The sequence below is a fragment of the Eucyclogobius newberryi genome, unplaced genomic scaffold, assembly GCF_026437365.1.
Source record: "Eucyclogobius newberryi isolate DKJ021-1_F unplaced genomic scaffold, fEucNew1.0.hap1 SCAF_8, whole genome shotgun sequence".
In the NCBI taxonomy this organism is placed as follows: Eukaryota; Metazoa; Chordata; class Actinopteri; order Gobiiformes; family Gobiidae; genus Eucyclogobius; species Eucyclogobius newberryi.
This window is the reverse complement of record NW_027316500.1, coordinates 3,697,261-3,709,778: the sequence shown is the minus strand read 5'-3', so window position 1 is coordinate 3,709,778 and position 12,518 is coordinate 3,697,261.

Sequence of the window (12,518 nt, the reverse complement as noted above, 5' to 3'; positions counted from 1 at the left end):
GGCGGCGCCCCAGCTATGGGCGAGCCGCCACTGGCTAAAGCTAAATCTCGGCAGGGGCCGACGAGACTGGGTCCATCTTTAAAGATAAAACAGTGCCACACATAAGGTGGAGGCGTCTACGAGAGAGTCGTCGTAAAAGATACATATGCTCAGCACAGACGTGTACAGAGGCAGATAACGCGCTGACGTCTAGGGACGGGAAATAATCAAAAAGCAATGTGTTCATCCCATAGACACTGGTCACGCTGGCAATGTCAAGTAAATATGGGAAAGACTGTCTTGAGTGTCTGCCAGTGTGGTCCACTAAATTTGGTTTTCCACCTGGTGGATCACAAAGTACGGACCAATTGTTATGATTCATGTCAGCAAAATTGTTAAATTGAATGAATAGAAATAAAGGTTTAGTGATTTCTGTCGTGTCTTTGTGATTTTAATGCATTTTTTTCCTGTTGAGTGAAGCACTTTGAATTGCCTCGTGTACAAATTGTGCTCTACAAATAAACTTGCCTCACCTGCCTCTGGTGGTGTGGAGCCCCCTACTGTCTGTTTTATTACAAAATGTACTGACGGATCTGTTTATGCTTTTGTCCTCTTCAGGGTTAATAATTATTTAGAACAGCCTCTGGTTTAGTTTCACTTTATTTATTTTGAAACATGAAACAGCAAAATCAAAACACAGTATGTTCAACCCAAAGTTTGTGTTGTGTTTTTTATTTGTTTGTCTTTTTCGATTAGCCCTATCAATCAGCAAGATAACCTAGCTGCTTGAATTAATGAATTAACAGTTTGCATGTTTCTCCCCACGTCTGGGTGGGTTTCCTCCGGGCTCTGGTTTCCCCCATCAGCACAAAACATGCACAATATGTTAAAATCCTGGTGCAAAGGTCGTCAGAAGGATGGGTCAAATGCAGAGGACAAATGTCCCTGCGGGGCAAATAAAGGCTAATCTAATCTTCTATAGTTTACACATTTTTAATCATGTAATTTTCTTTTTTTATGAGTCAAAACTTAATAATAAATAAAGCTTAGAATGAGATATCAACAAATCCTAACATATAATTGTCAAAATATTTCAACGTCTCAATGTCTAAGATTGTGAAGTTTTATGTATCAAGGTTCAAAATGTCTAATTAGAAAAACACCATGAAGTTAGAATCCATCCATCAATCTTCTTCCGCTGTCCCCGGGTCGCGGGGGCAGCAGTCTAAGCAGGGACTCCCAGCTCCCCCCCCTCCCCAGACACTTCCTCCAAGTCCAGGGGGATCCCAAAGTGTTCCCAGGCAGCCGAGAGACAGTTAGAACGTCCAATATAAATCAATGAAAGTTGAGTCAATGAAATGATAAAACATCTTTTGGTGCAGATGGCACAGTTGTGTTTCAAGGCGAGACCTTTTATGTTTTGTCCTGTGGTAATGTCATTGGAAAGGACAAACGAATGCACAAAACCTGGTGAGAAATATTTAATAATATCTGAAACACAAATGTTCAAATAATTGAATACAGTCAAAATCAACTTTTGTCCCTTGTAGACTCACGCTGGGAAGAGGAACTTTAACCCATGAACTGTGTGTGTGCAAAGTGCTGTGCCCGTCCTGATGGTGACACTGAGCAGCTCAGATCCCGGCGCTTGCACCGACAGACACATACAGATGCTGCCGTGGTGATTACCGGGTTGACAAAATGGCCTCACATTCGAACATCTTGTGCCAGGTGTCAGGGTGACCTATGCTGCAGCGTGAGCGGCTGCGTTGGCCTTTAGTCTGAGAGTGAAACACACTGTGAGTCAAGGAAGTCCACAAATGTAACACCTTACAAGCCCATCTCTCACCAGGCTTTGACACGCTCCGTGACTGCACAATAAAGTCTTCTTTTTATTGAAAACTGTGCAAAATATATCTTTAAAGCATTTTTAAAATAGAGGACATTTGTTTCATTCTTGCATGTTTAAAGGTGCACTTTGCAACTCTTCTGGTGTGCGTCTTATAGCTTTGCCTTGAATGTTCCACAGTGCGGCATTAGACCTAAATATCTTGCATTTATTCAATTACAAGTGTTTCGATAGCTCATTAAAAATCCCATGAAAATCACTTTTACTATGAGCTGGCTCACCTCTCCACAGAGCTGAGTTGTAACTTAACCTGGCTGTGTCACCTGTCTATGGAAGAAAGGTTTAATGCCATACAGTGAAACATTCCAGGCAAAAGCTGAAAACGCTTGGGTTGTGTTTACCTGCACTCCCTTCTTTCATATATACTTCAGAAAGTACTGACCAATCAGACATTATTTAAACCTCAAAAATGTGTTTTCAGTTGAAAGATTACAGAATCTGTTCAAAATGTTTTACCATTTTCTCATGAGAGACTTGAAACTGAATGCTTCGTATCCTCATCTCCATTTCATGCAGATACAGTTCAGTCCTATAAAGTCTACAGCCAAGACATCTGAGGCTTCATCCCTGGTATTTAGTCATAACTACTCCATGTGTATATTTTTATTTTCTTTTTTCATTGTAAAGCAATGTTTATATAGAATGACTCAATACTGATCCACTGACTTCCTGTTGAAAACTGCTGCTGGTCCCGCCTCTTCATAGTCACATAATAGTTTGGTTACGGCGTTCATCTCTGCGAGTTCAGATGGCCATGATTGACAGGTGGATTGGCCAATCAGGGACACACATGGTCCTCCATATCAAAACAAACATGGCTGCAAATGAGGAAAAAAGAACAAGGAATTATTCTGCAGTAACAATAAGCAAAGCATAAAACTCTGAGAAAACTGAGATGAGAGGTGTTTGAAATGATAGATGACAAATTAACTAATTTCTTTAACATGCATGACTGAAATAAAAGAACCTGGTTCACGTTTCGGCCTGAGTTTGACTCGAGGCGAAGTGGACGGAGTGGTGACCAGACTGAGATCTTTGTAAAGTGTTGGAGAAGTTTGTGTTCTGATTCTGGACAAACATTTCAACCAGAGTAAGCAGTGTGTTTCCAAATGCAATGGCCACTTAAAATATTAACATTAGTGTATAGCCTTGAGTTGGTGTATGACAAACAGTTAGAATTTTTCAAATAGCATGGGGCTATGGGCGGAGCTAAGGGGTAGGTGAAAGCAGACATTTTCTCATCAATTAAGCCTCAAATACTTGAAACAATATAACATGCTTAAAAGCTCATGAAAGTTGATTATGTTTTCCTTTAGAAATTGGGTCACAATAAAAACTGTTCTTACAACACTCACACATTCAGGGGCCATTTTGTGTCCTACCTTTGACCCCTCCCTGCCTCCTGACCCTGCCTTGCTGTTCCTGCTCTATGTAGAACATGCCCGTTTCAGACTGATGTTAATAGCCCTCATTAGCAAGCGGCTCTAATCAGCAGAAACAGGCGAGCGGGTCAGTGTTTAGTCTGCCCGCTCATGGAGGGCGTTTGACCCACAACCACGCTCCTTTACCTTTCTCATCATTATTACATTTCAGGCTACAGGCGTGTGGGTAATTACACAGAGCCCACGGTCAGAGCGGGGCCCCTCATCCGCACACACACACACACACACACACACACGCACACACACACGCACACACACACACACACACGCACACACACACATGCACGTATACTAGCGCCATGAGGTCATTGCCAGAGAGTGACAGGTCCAGGAAATGAAACACCTCAGATTACAGCTAAACAACATTAAGCAGCAGCATTTAAAACATGTGCGGGGGCCGAACGAAACCTCGCAGTCGTCTCTTTGCTTGATTGAAACGTAAATAGAAATGTGTGAAAGTAGCTGTAAAAACATGACACAAGTTCAAAAGGAAAAAGAATGAACAAAGAGGAATGACTTGTCTCATTACCTTGTGGTTGGAGTTCTGTGCTTGTTTGGACAATCTGGCAAAACTGTATATCAGTGCTTTTCAGACTATTCACAGCAGGTACTATGGAAGACTTCTGAGTAACACCAGGTCCAAACCAGGTCCGTAATAGACCTAAACTAGGGCTAAACCAGATCTAAAATTATAGACTGAACCATAACTTAGTAGTTCTCATTATTAAACCAAAGGTGGAATTTTTTTTTATTATTTAATTGGACTAGGACTAGTTAATTGTCAAATTGGAGAAATATAACATGCTTTGCAACATCAAACATCACTTTTATAAAGACAGCTTGGAGACATGGAGTGAAATTGCAGAAACTTTGAAAGTAATCATCCCGATCCTCCCTCTGATCAATATTTGTATAGTTTTAAAGCCTAGTTGGTTCTAATCGCTTTGGTGCTCAAACAGCGAGTAGAGCCACAAACTTGTCCAGCAGGTGCAGTTTTGACATCTCTGGTTTTGATTGACGCTTCTATATGTGTGCACGTATGCAGAGGTGGTGGAACCATAACATTAACGTGTGGCAGAAGTCAAAACAAGAAGAGATGCATTATGTTATATATATATATATATATATATATATATATATATATATATATATATATATATATATATATATATATATATATATATATATAGGCCAGAGGTAGGCAACAAGGCTCGAAGATCTACCAGTGGATTTGTGGGCTAAAATTTGTGTTAAAAGTGTTAAATATGTCTAAAAAGGCACTATATAAAAGCATATGTGCTGTAGGAATCGTTGGTTAAGTTATATGCCTATTTCACTTGTTTTAATTTGATATAATTAAGCTTATGTGACAGTGGATACAAAAGGTTCTTTCAGCACAGGAGGTTAAAAAGCCTATAAAGCCACAGCGTATAATTTAGTCCCAAAGTAAAGACAGCACAATCTTTTCTCTGCAGTATTTTGTCAAAGCTCTCTGCAATTTTCTTACATTCACTAGCAGGGACCACGCCACAATGGAGTATGAAAGAATATTTATTGATAATAACGACGATGGAGCTCGGCGATGAAGGTCGGCGATGGGGAGAGACGATGGAGATCGGCGATGGGGAGAGACGATGGAGATCGGCGATGGGGAGAGACGATGGAGATCGGCGATGGAGATCGACGATGGAGATCAACGATGGTGATCGACGATGGAGATCGACGATGGAGATCGACGATTGAGCCACGATCAAGCTACGATGTAGCGACGATGCAGCGACGATCGTGCACGAGAGTTGGCTGGGTAGAGACTCAGGATGGGGGCTCTGTCTCGGGTAATCAGCCCAGCCGATTCAGAACCCCCCCTCCGTAGATGGTGATGTGATATGGTGAAGATGGTGGAGACATGGGGTGGGAGGGCGGGGTCAAGAGAGCTGAGACGACAAGATTTGCTGTGAATAGGCCTTATAAATAGGGCTTCTGGGTAATTAGAGGTGTGGTTAGAGAGTGGGGCGTGTTTACTAGTGGAGTGTAGGTTGAGGCGTGGTCCCGCTCCTGAACCTCAGTTAGCGATTACATCTCCAACTCCATTTCACTAGCAGGGACCACGCCACAATGGAGTATGAAAGAATATTTATTGATAATAACGACGATGGAGCTCGGCGATGGAGCTCGGCGATGGAGGTCGCGATGGAGGTCAGCGATGGGGATCGGCGATGGGGATCGGCGATGGGGAGAAACAATGGAGATTGGCGATGGGGAGAGACGATGGAGATCGGCGATGGAGATCGACGATGGAGCCACGATCGAGCTACGTGGTAGCGACGATGCAGCGATGATCGAGCACGAGAGTTGGCTGGGTAGAGACTCAGGATGGGGGCTCTGACTCGGGCAATTAGCCCAGCCGATTCAGAACCCCCAAAAATGATGTAAAAATGAAGATGATCCGGATATCGAAGGGAGGCCTGGCTGAAAATTACGTTAACAGTGGCGCGAGAGAAGAGGAGCTGGATAGTCAAGGCTCTCTGGAGTGTAGCCTGATCTAAAAACGGTCTGTCCGTTACCGAAGACAAAAACGAGTACTGGTGCATTTGAATGCGTTTTAGCATTTGTGGGTCATCGATAGAGTACGTGGGTGCGAAAAGGTTCAAGTGCGATAGATTGTTTGTCAATTATGGTTTTGAGTACAAGCAATGCAGGTGACGGATTGATAGAGGGGAGTAGACAGTTTAGAGACTTATGGAGGTGAGGCGTGATAGAATATCCCTTATTGATCTACGAAGACTTGTTGTCGAATGAGTGCCTTCTGACTGGTCAAACCCCCCCCCAAAAAATGTCCTGAACGATAGTGGGGTATAATCCGAGCTGCCTTCCCTTGGGTCTTGAGGAGAAGAGTCATCCTAGTGCAGAGTCCTATGGTCACCTGAACAGAACGGGAAGTGGATCCTTGGTCTGGATTTAGGGGCTTGTCCTGTAGGATGATGAGTGCGCGGAGCGGTTTTCGATGCCTCGAGATGCACGATGGGTTGAGGTGCGTGCCGAGATATGCCTCTTCTGAGAAAGAAGGAATGTGAGATGATTGAGCATCCCGGTGCCCGGTGACTGCTCCGGGGAGAGATGGCGTCCCTGTGTCCGCTAGGACCCTGGTGAGGACGTGGAAGAGGCGTCGAATGGATGAATGGGTGATTGAGGGAGGGATGGGAGGGATGAGAGGTTTGAGGAGGGATGGGAGGGGTGGGGTGGGAGGGGATGAGGGAGGGAGTGGGCGTGAGGCTGCTGCCAAACGGCCGCTGCCGAGTGAGTGGCCGAGTGTGAGTGGCCGAGTGTGAGTGGCCGAGTGGCCGAGTGTGTGTGGCCGAGTGGCCGAGTGTGTGTGGCCGAGTGGCCGAGTGTGTGGCCAAGTGGCCGAGGCGAGCTTGTGGCCGGCTGCTGTGGTTCGGTGCGAGCGTGTGGCCGAGGTGATTGAGGGAGGGGATGATTGGGATGAGCGATAGAGGGAGGGAGCGGGCATGGCTGTTGCCGTGTGGCCGCTGCCGAGTGAGTGGCCGAGTGGCCGAGTGTGAGTGGCCGAGTGTGAATGGCCGAGTGTGAGTGGCCGAGAAAGTAGACCTGGCATCCCGATGCCGAGGGGGGAAGGGGGTTGGAGATGGGGGGAAAGAAAGTCGACCTGGCATCCTGGTGCCGCTTTAGGCCGGGGTGGTTGAGGGAGGGGATGAGTGATAGGAGGGATGAGTGGTTGAGAGAGGGAGCCGGCGTGTGGTTGCTGCCGTGGCTCCTGCCGTGGAGAGCATGTGGCCGGCTGCCGTGGGTCGGGGCGAGCGAGGCTGCTGGCGAGGTTTGTGCTCAGAGCTAGCGTGGCTGTCGCCGTGGTTTCGAGTTTGTGTGGTTGCCGTGAGCGTGGCTGTAGTTGTAGCTGTAAGCTGTGAGTTGAGCTGTGAGTTGAGCTGTTGAGCTGTCGCCGTCGCTGTGAGTTGAGCTGTGAGCCGAGCTGAGCTGTGAGCTGCAGCTGAGTAACTGTGAGCTGAGCTGTAAGCTGTGAGCTGACTGAGTTGTAACCGAGTAACTGTGCGTTGTAACCGAGTAACTGTGCGTTGTAACCGAGTAACTGTGCGTTGTAACCGAGTAACTGAATTGAAGGTGTGAGTTGTAGATGTAGTGATTGAATGGCAGTAGAATGTGGCAGTAGTAGTGGAGAGATAGAGAAATACGTGTGGAGGGAGTCGAGTGCAGCTGGCTCCCACCACCAGGGGGAGGTGAGAGGTCGAGCTGCGGCCGTGGGCTGATGGTGACGTCGTCAGCTGCGTGCTGGAACCAGGAAGTGCGGACCCTGGCGAAAGTTTAGTTTTTTAATATCCTCGTAGGTCTGGAACATGGTCTGGAACAAAGTCCCCCTTTGACTTCGGACCGGTGCGGGCTGGGCACGCGCGTGCACGGGAGTGCGCGTACAGTGCGGCGCGCGAGAGGCGGCGCGCAAGAGGCGGTGCAGGGAACTTGCAGGGTGCGAGGTGCCGGAGCTCGCGGCATACGGGGGCGCACCTGATGAGAGCTGAGGCCAAGAAGTAAGAGGCGGCTCCATTGGGTCCCGTTGGGTCCCGTTGCTGGAGTAGAGGTCGTGTGCGTGTGGACGTCTCGGAGGTAGGGTCCGCGGGAGAACGCGTGCAGAGGAAGTGGTGTTGGAGGCATTGATCACCCCTACCGAGAGTGTGCGCCGTGGAGAGCGGACCTGCGTTGGCGGGTCCTCTGGATAAAGTACGACTGGAGACACAACCGACTGAAGTTCGACTGGGAACAGGTCAGAATCTGATGATTTCATCGAGCGAACGCACTGGCTGACGTTCTCTCTGTCGAGAGAGCTGAGACAACAAGATATGCTGTGAATAGGCCTTATAAATAGGGCTTCTGGGTAATTAGAGGTGTGGTTAGAGAGTGGGGCGTGTTTACTAGTGGAGTGTAGGTTGAGGCGTGGTCCCGCTCCTGAACCTCAGTTAGCGATTACATCTCCAACTCCATTTATTTTAATTACGCGTTTGGTGATGGACAGGAGCTTCATGGTGACACTGTGGAGCGGCATGACCAACTCACATTCAGTTTACACTACTGGACAGACAGATGGAGTAAACAGGTATGGTCCCCCTCTTCACCTGTCCCCTTCTCTTCCTCCTGCAGTGCACTGTGCCACGATGTGTACTGTACATGGATTTATTAAAGACAATGCAGATGCTCAAGACACAAATGCCTCTCTGTCAAATCTACGCCGAAGTGCCGCACACCTCCCCGACGCCGTGTTTGTGCCGTGTTTGTGCCGTGTTGTGCTCTTACGTCCAAAAGTAATTGAAAACACAATTGAGACCATCTACACTTTTCTGACCGTTTTTAAAGATCGTTCAACAAAATAAAGGCATTATTGTGTAATTTATCTGGATTTTGGCTCTTGTTTACAGTATGGTTGCTAGGTAACAGTTGTGGAATCACCTCAATCTATTGACCTTATTCCGCCATGCCCACTGGTCGGATCGACACTTCTGTTGTAATGGTACTTCCGGTCATGCGAGAACTCCGCTCTTTTAAATGGAGATTGAAAGTAGATAGATTTGTGTAAAATGTCCAATGTTCATGTGACAAGTCAACAATGCACCGATTTCCTGCGCAGCCCAAAAAGGGCTTTTCAGTCTGTGAAAAACTTATCAGGGTGTATGTATTATGTGCACTAATACAAGGGAAAGGAGGATTACGTAGAATGGCTGCATTTGAAGGCCGGTAGCATCACTTCCTTCTTGACAAATACGTCCCAATTCACGCAGCCCACGAATGCGACTGACGAATGTGGCCCGCGTTTCTATGGAGTCACATCTGAGCACACTTTGTTGCCTTATACATCCCATAATGAACTGTGCGGCGCTAGTCAGATGTTTTGCTGCCTATGTCCAACCAGATAGTACAGTGATAACTGTCAAATGTCAAAATGGGTACAAAATATTATTGTGTACAGTAAGTTTTAGTGAAATGTGTAGTCTGAGCTGTCATATAGGCTTTAAATGTAACACAGTTAAACTCTTCCCAAAACCACAGGGTGAGTGAGTATGTCAAACACACACATACACCCGACTCTGCAGCCGCTCATGCCTCGTCGAGATCAGCCATGAAACTGCTTCGTTTGTTTCACTTTGCATTTGTGTTTGGATGTATTTCTTGCCATGGCCTGGAGCTGCGTTTTGAGTCGGGCTCGTAATGACATCAGAAACACCGGCTTTAATCAGGGCTGTACAATGTGATTATACACTTAAAATTACAGTGGCAACCTAAAAGGTTAATTTAGTGTTTCATTACACTTTATTATGTAAATGTGCATTCATATGAAGACGGGGCTTCGCACATCCAGTTCTATAGCAGGTGTGTCGGAAAAGGCATGTGTAACGCTGAATATACAACAAGGCTAAACGCCTGACGAAGGCCAAGTGCTTCTCCACCTGTAAATAAAAATTCACCTTGCAAGTTAGACAGTGTGCGACATATCTTCAATATGTAAATGTGCCCCAGATGACTATGGATAAGCCTAAATGCCTAAATAACAACAGCCTTTATGATTTGCAAAGTGTGGTCATTTGAACTGTTTTCTATATATTAAAAATGAATTGTAATCAATAAGGAAATATTTGTTTCTTTGGAGAGAGAAATCTTCATTCCTGAACTTTATCTCTCCTTTGCCACTCACACACAGACCAAACCCAGCACCAGTCTCTGTGCCCGGCCCTCTTTTCTCAGACAAAGCACGTATCAAAGGTGTTTCTGCCTCGCTTCTAAACAAACCATCTGCTGCTCTTGAATCTTAAAACCATATTTGTTGAGAGATAATCCATCAGCGTAAACAGCCAATTTTGAGTGTTTTCTGTGTCAACACATGCATCAAGTTTCTGTCTGCGCTCTTGTCAATCACTCTGCATCACAACAAGAGCTCTGTTCTACAGAATACACTCCATCCCTCGTGAGTACACACAAAGCACTTGTGTTCTCGAAGTCCTCCAGAAGAAGATAAAAGTGAGCTCAGAGAAATGCGTCTGTGTAGACTGTCTGCAGATGATGTGATTAGGAAGTTTACATTAGAATGGAACTGACTTTTACTGACGAACAGGATTATTTAAGTTAAAAGTACTGTGGGGACATTTATCCTCTGCATTTGACCCACCCTTCAATGAGGTTAAACCTGTCAGGAGCAATGGGCAATGCAGTCTAGTGCCGAGGGATAGGATTGGTCAGGAGTACCTTGCTGGAGGATTTGACTCTTGTGAATGTTTTAGGTTCAGTTTTATGCATCTAAAACAGGGGTGGGCAAACTCCGGTCCGCAGGGCCTTTCAATCCGGCCCGCCAAGCTTGTTCAAGTAATATTATTATTTTATTTTTTTTAAAGTTGTTGTTGTTGGTTTTTCCTTTTTTGCCCTCAGGCATCTGTCTGCACATGTATCCTTAATACCTATGACGTGAAATAAATTAAATAATAGATTCAATAGCCTATATTTGACAGAAAAGTGATATTTTATTTGATGTAAAATTTTTGGGATTTTTTTTTCTCACACCAATGATGGCGGGCCGGCCTCCGCTACTTGCCTGGATTCGAATATGGCCCTCGGAGGAAAATAATTGCCCACCCCTGATCTAAAATCTGGAACATTCTTCCTGAAGATGTGAGACAGGTTCCACTCTGACAATGTTCCAATCTAAGCTAAAAACTGTTTTGTTTAGCTGTGCATATGACTGAAATGATTTTTCTTAGCACTCTTCTCTTTTATTTCTTAAACTGTTTTGTGATTTCTGTAATGTCTTTGTGATTTGAATGCATTTTTCCTGTTGTGTGAAGCACTTTGAATTGTGTAGGAAATGTGCTCTACAAATAAACTTGCCTTGCCTTACAGAATGGAAAAGATCTATTCCAGTGTACTATGTAAAACACAACTTCACATCAAACCGCCCTCTTCTTCATGTCAATTATCCAGCCAATTTTTCCGCATGTTTTGTCAGACATTTCGACTTCTGCCAGCTCCTTCGATCGCTGCCTCTCAGTTTGCATGTAGGCGTCGGCGAGTTGACTGATTACTGTGTAAACGGGCCTCAGATATACACACGCTACAGTAAATCAGGTCATGGTAACTCCATATGCCGCCGCAGCAAGAGGTGAATGAATGTGAAGGCAGAGCGTTTTAAACACCGTCTCTGATGTAAGTGTGGATGGATAAAGTGGAAAAAAGCCCTGTGGGCTGCAATAAAAGCTAAAGAGAATTTGTCTCTTTATCGACAGACTGTGGAATAAGCACACACGTTTATTATATTTACCAGAGTGAATAAATAGTAGGCTGTATATCCAAGGTTACAAATCTAATCTTGTAACTGGACTAAAACAAAGGAAGAAAACAATCCACTTTTTAAAAAAACAATGGCGAGCGATTTGTAGCCATCTTGTGCTCTTTACTTGGAGCTAAATAAATTCTCCTATGGTTTTTTTCTGTCATATACTTTTATATTTTGAAGGTTTTTACAGATGCATTTGTTGACATCTAATAGAAAGTCTGATTTATTGCGGTTTTTAATTGTTTTAATGATTTTTCCAGCTGGCTCTAACCATTATTCATATTTATGTTCCCAATACACATGAGATCTTGTTCCTTTTAAGCCTTATTTTTATTTTGACTTGCAATATATTGTTTTCTCTAAAATATTAAAATGCACTCGTTCACATCGCTTTCATGCGATGTGTCTTGGCTCTGAGTCCCCCGGCTCCGGCCCCGCCCCCCGCCCGGCGCCGTACCGCGTTTCCACAAAGGAGGAACTCATGAAACTGCGGAGAACAGTCGTCTTACCCGGAGATCGTCACGTTATCCCGTCGCAATACTGACCTAACCTAATACTGATGTGCAATTCTGTCGTATGTGCAATTGCTGTTGGAATTCATGTGCAATTCATGTGCAATTACTGTGAAATTCATGTGCAATCTATGTGCTGTCGTGACACATATTCATGTGCAATTACTGTCGGGATCACATGCAATGGTATTTATTTATTTATTTGTCTATGGGAGTTTTTATTTATTTATAGGAGATCTTCTACTGAAAGTGTTTTTCAGACTTCCTATAAGTGATCTGTTCTTCTGTATCTACCTCTGTATCTACCTGCGTTGCACCAATGAAATTTCCCCATG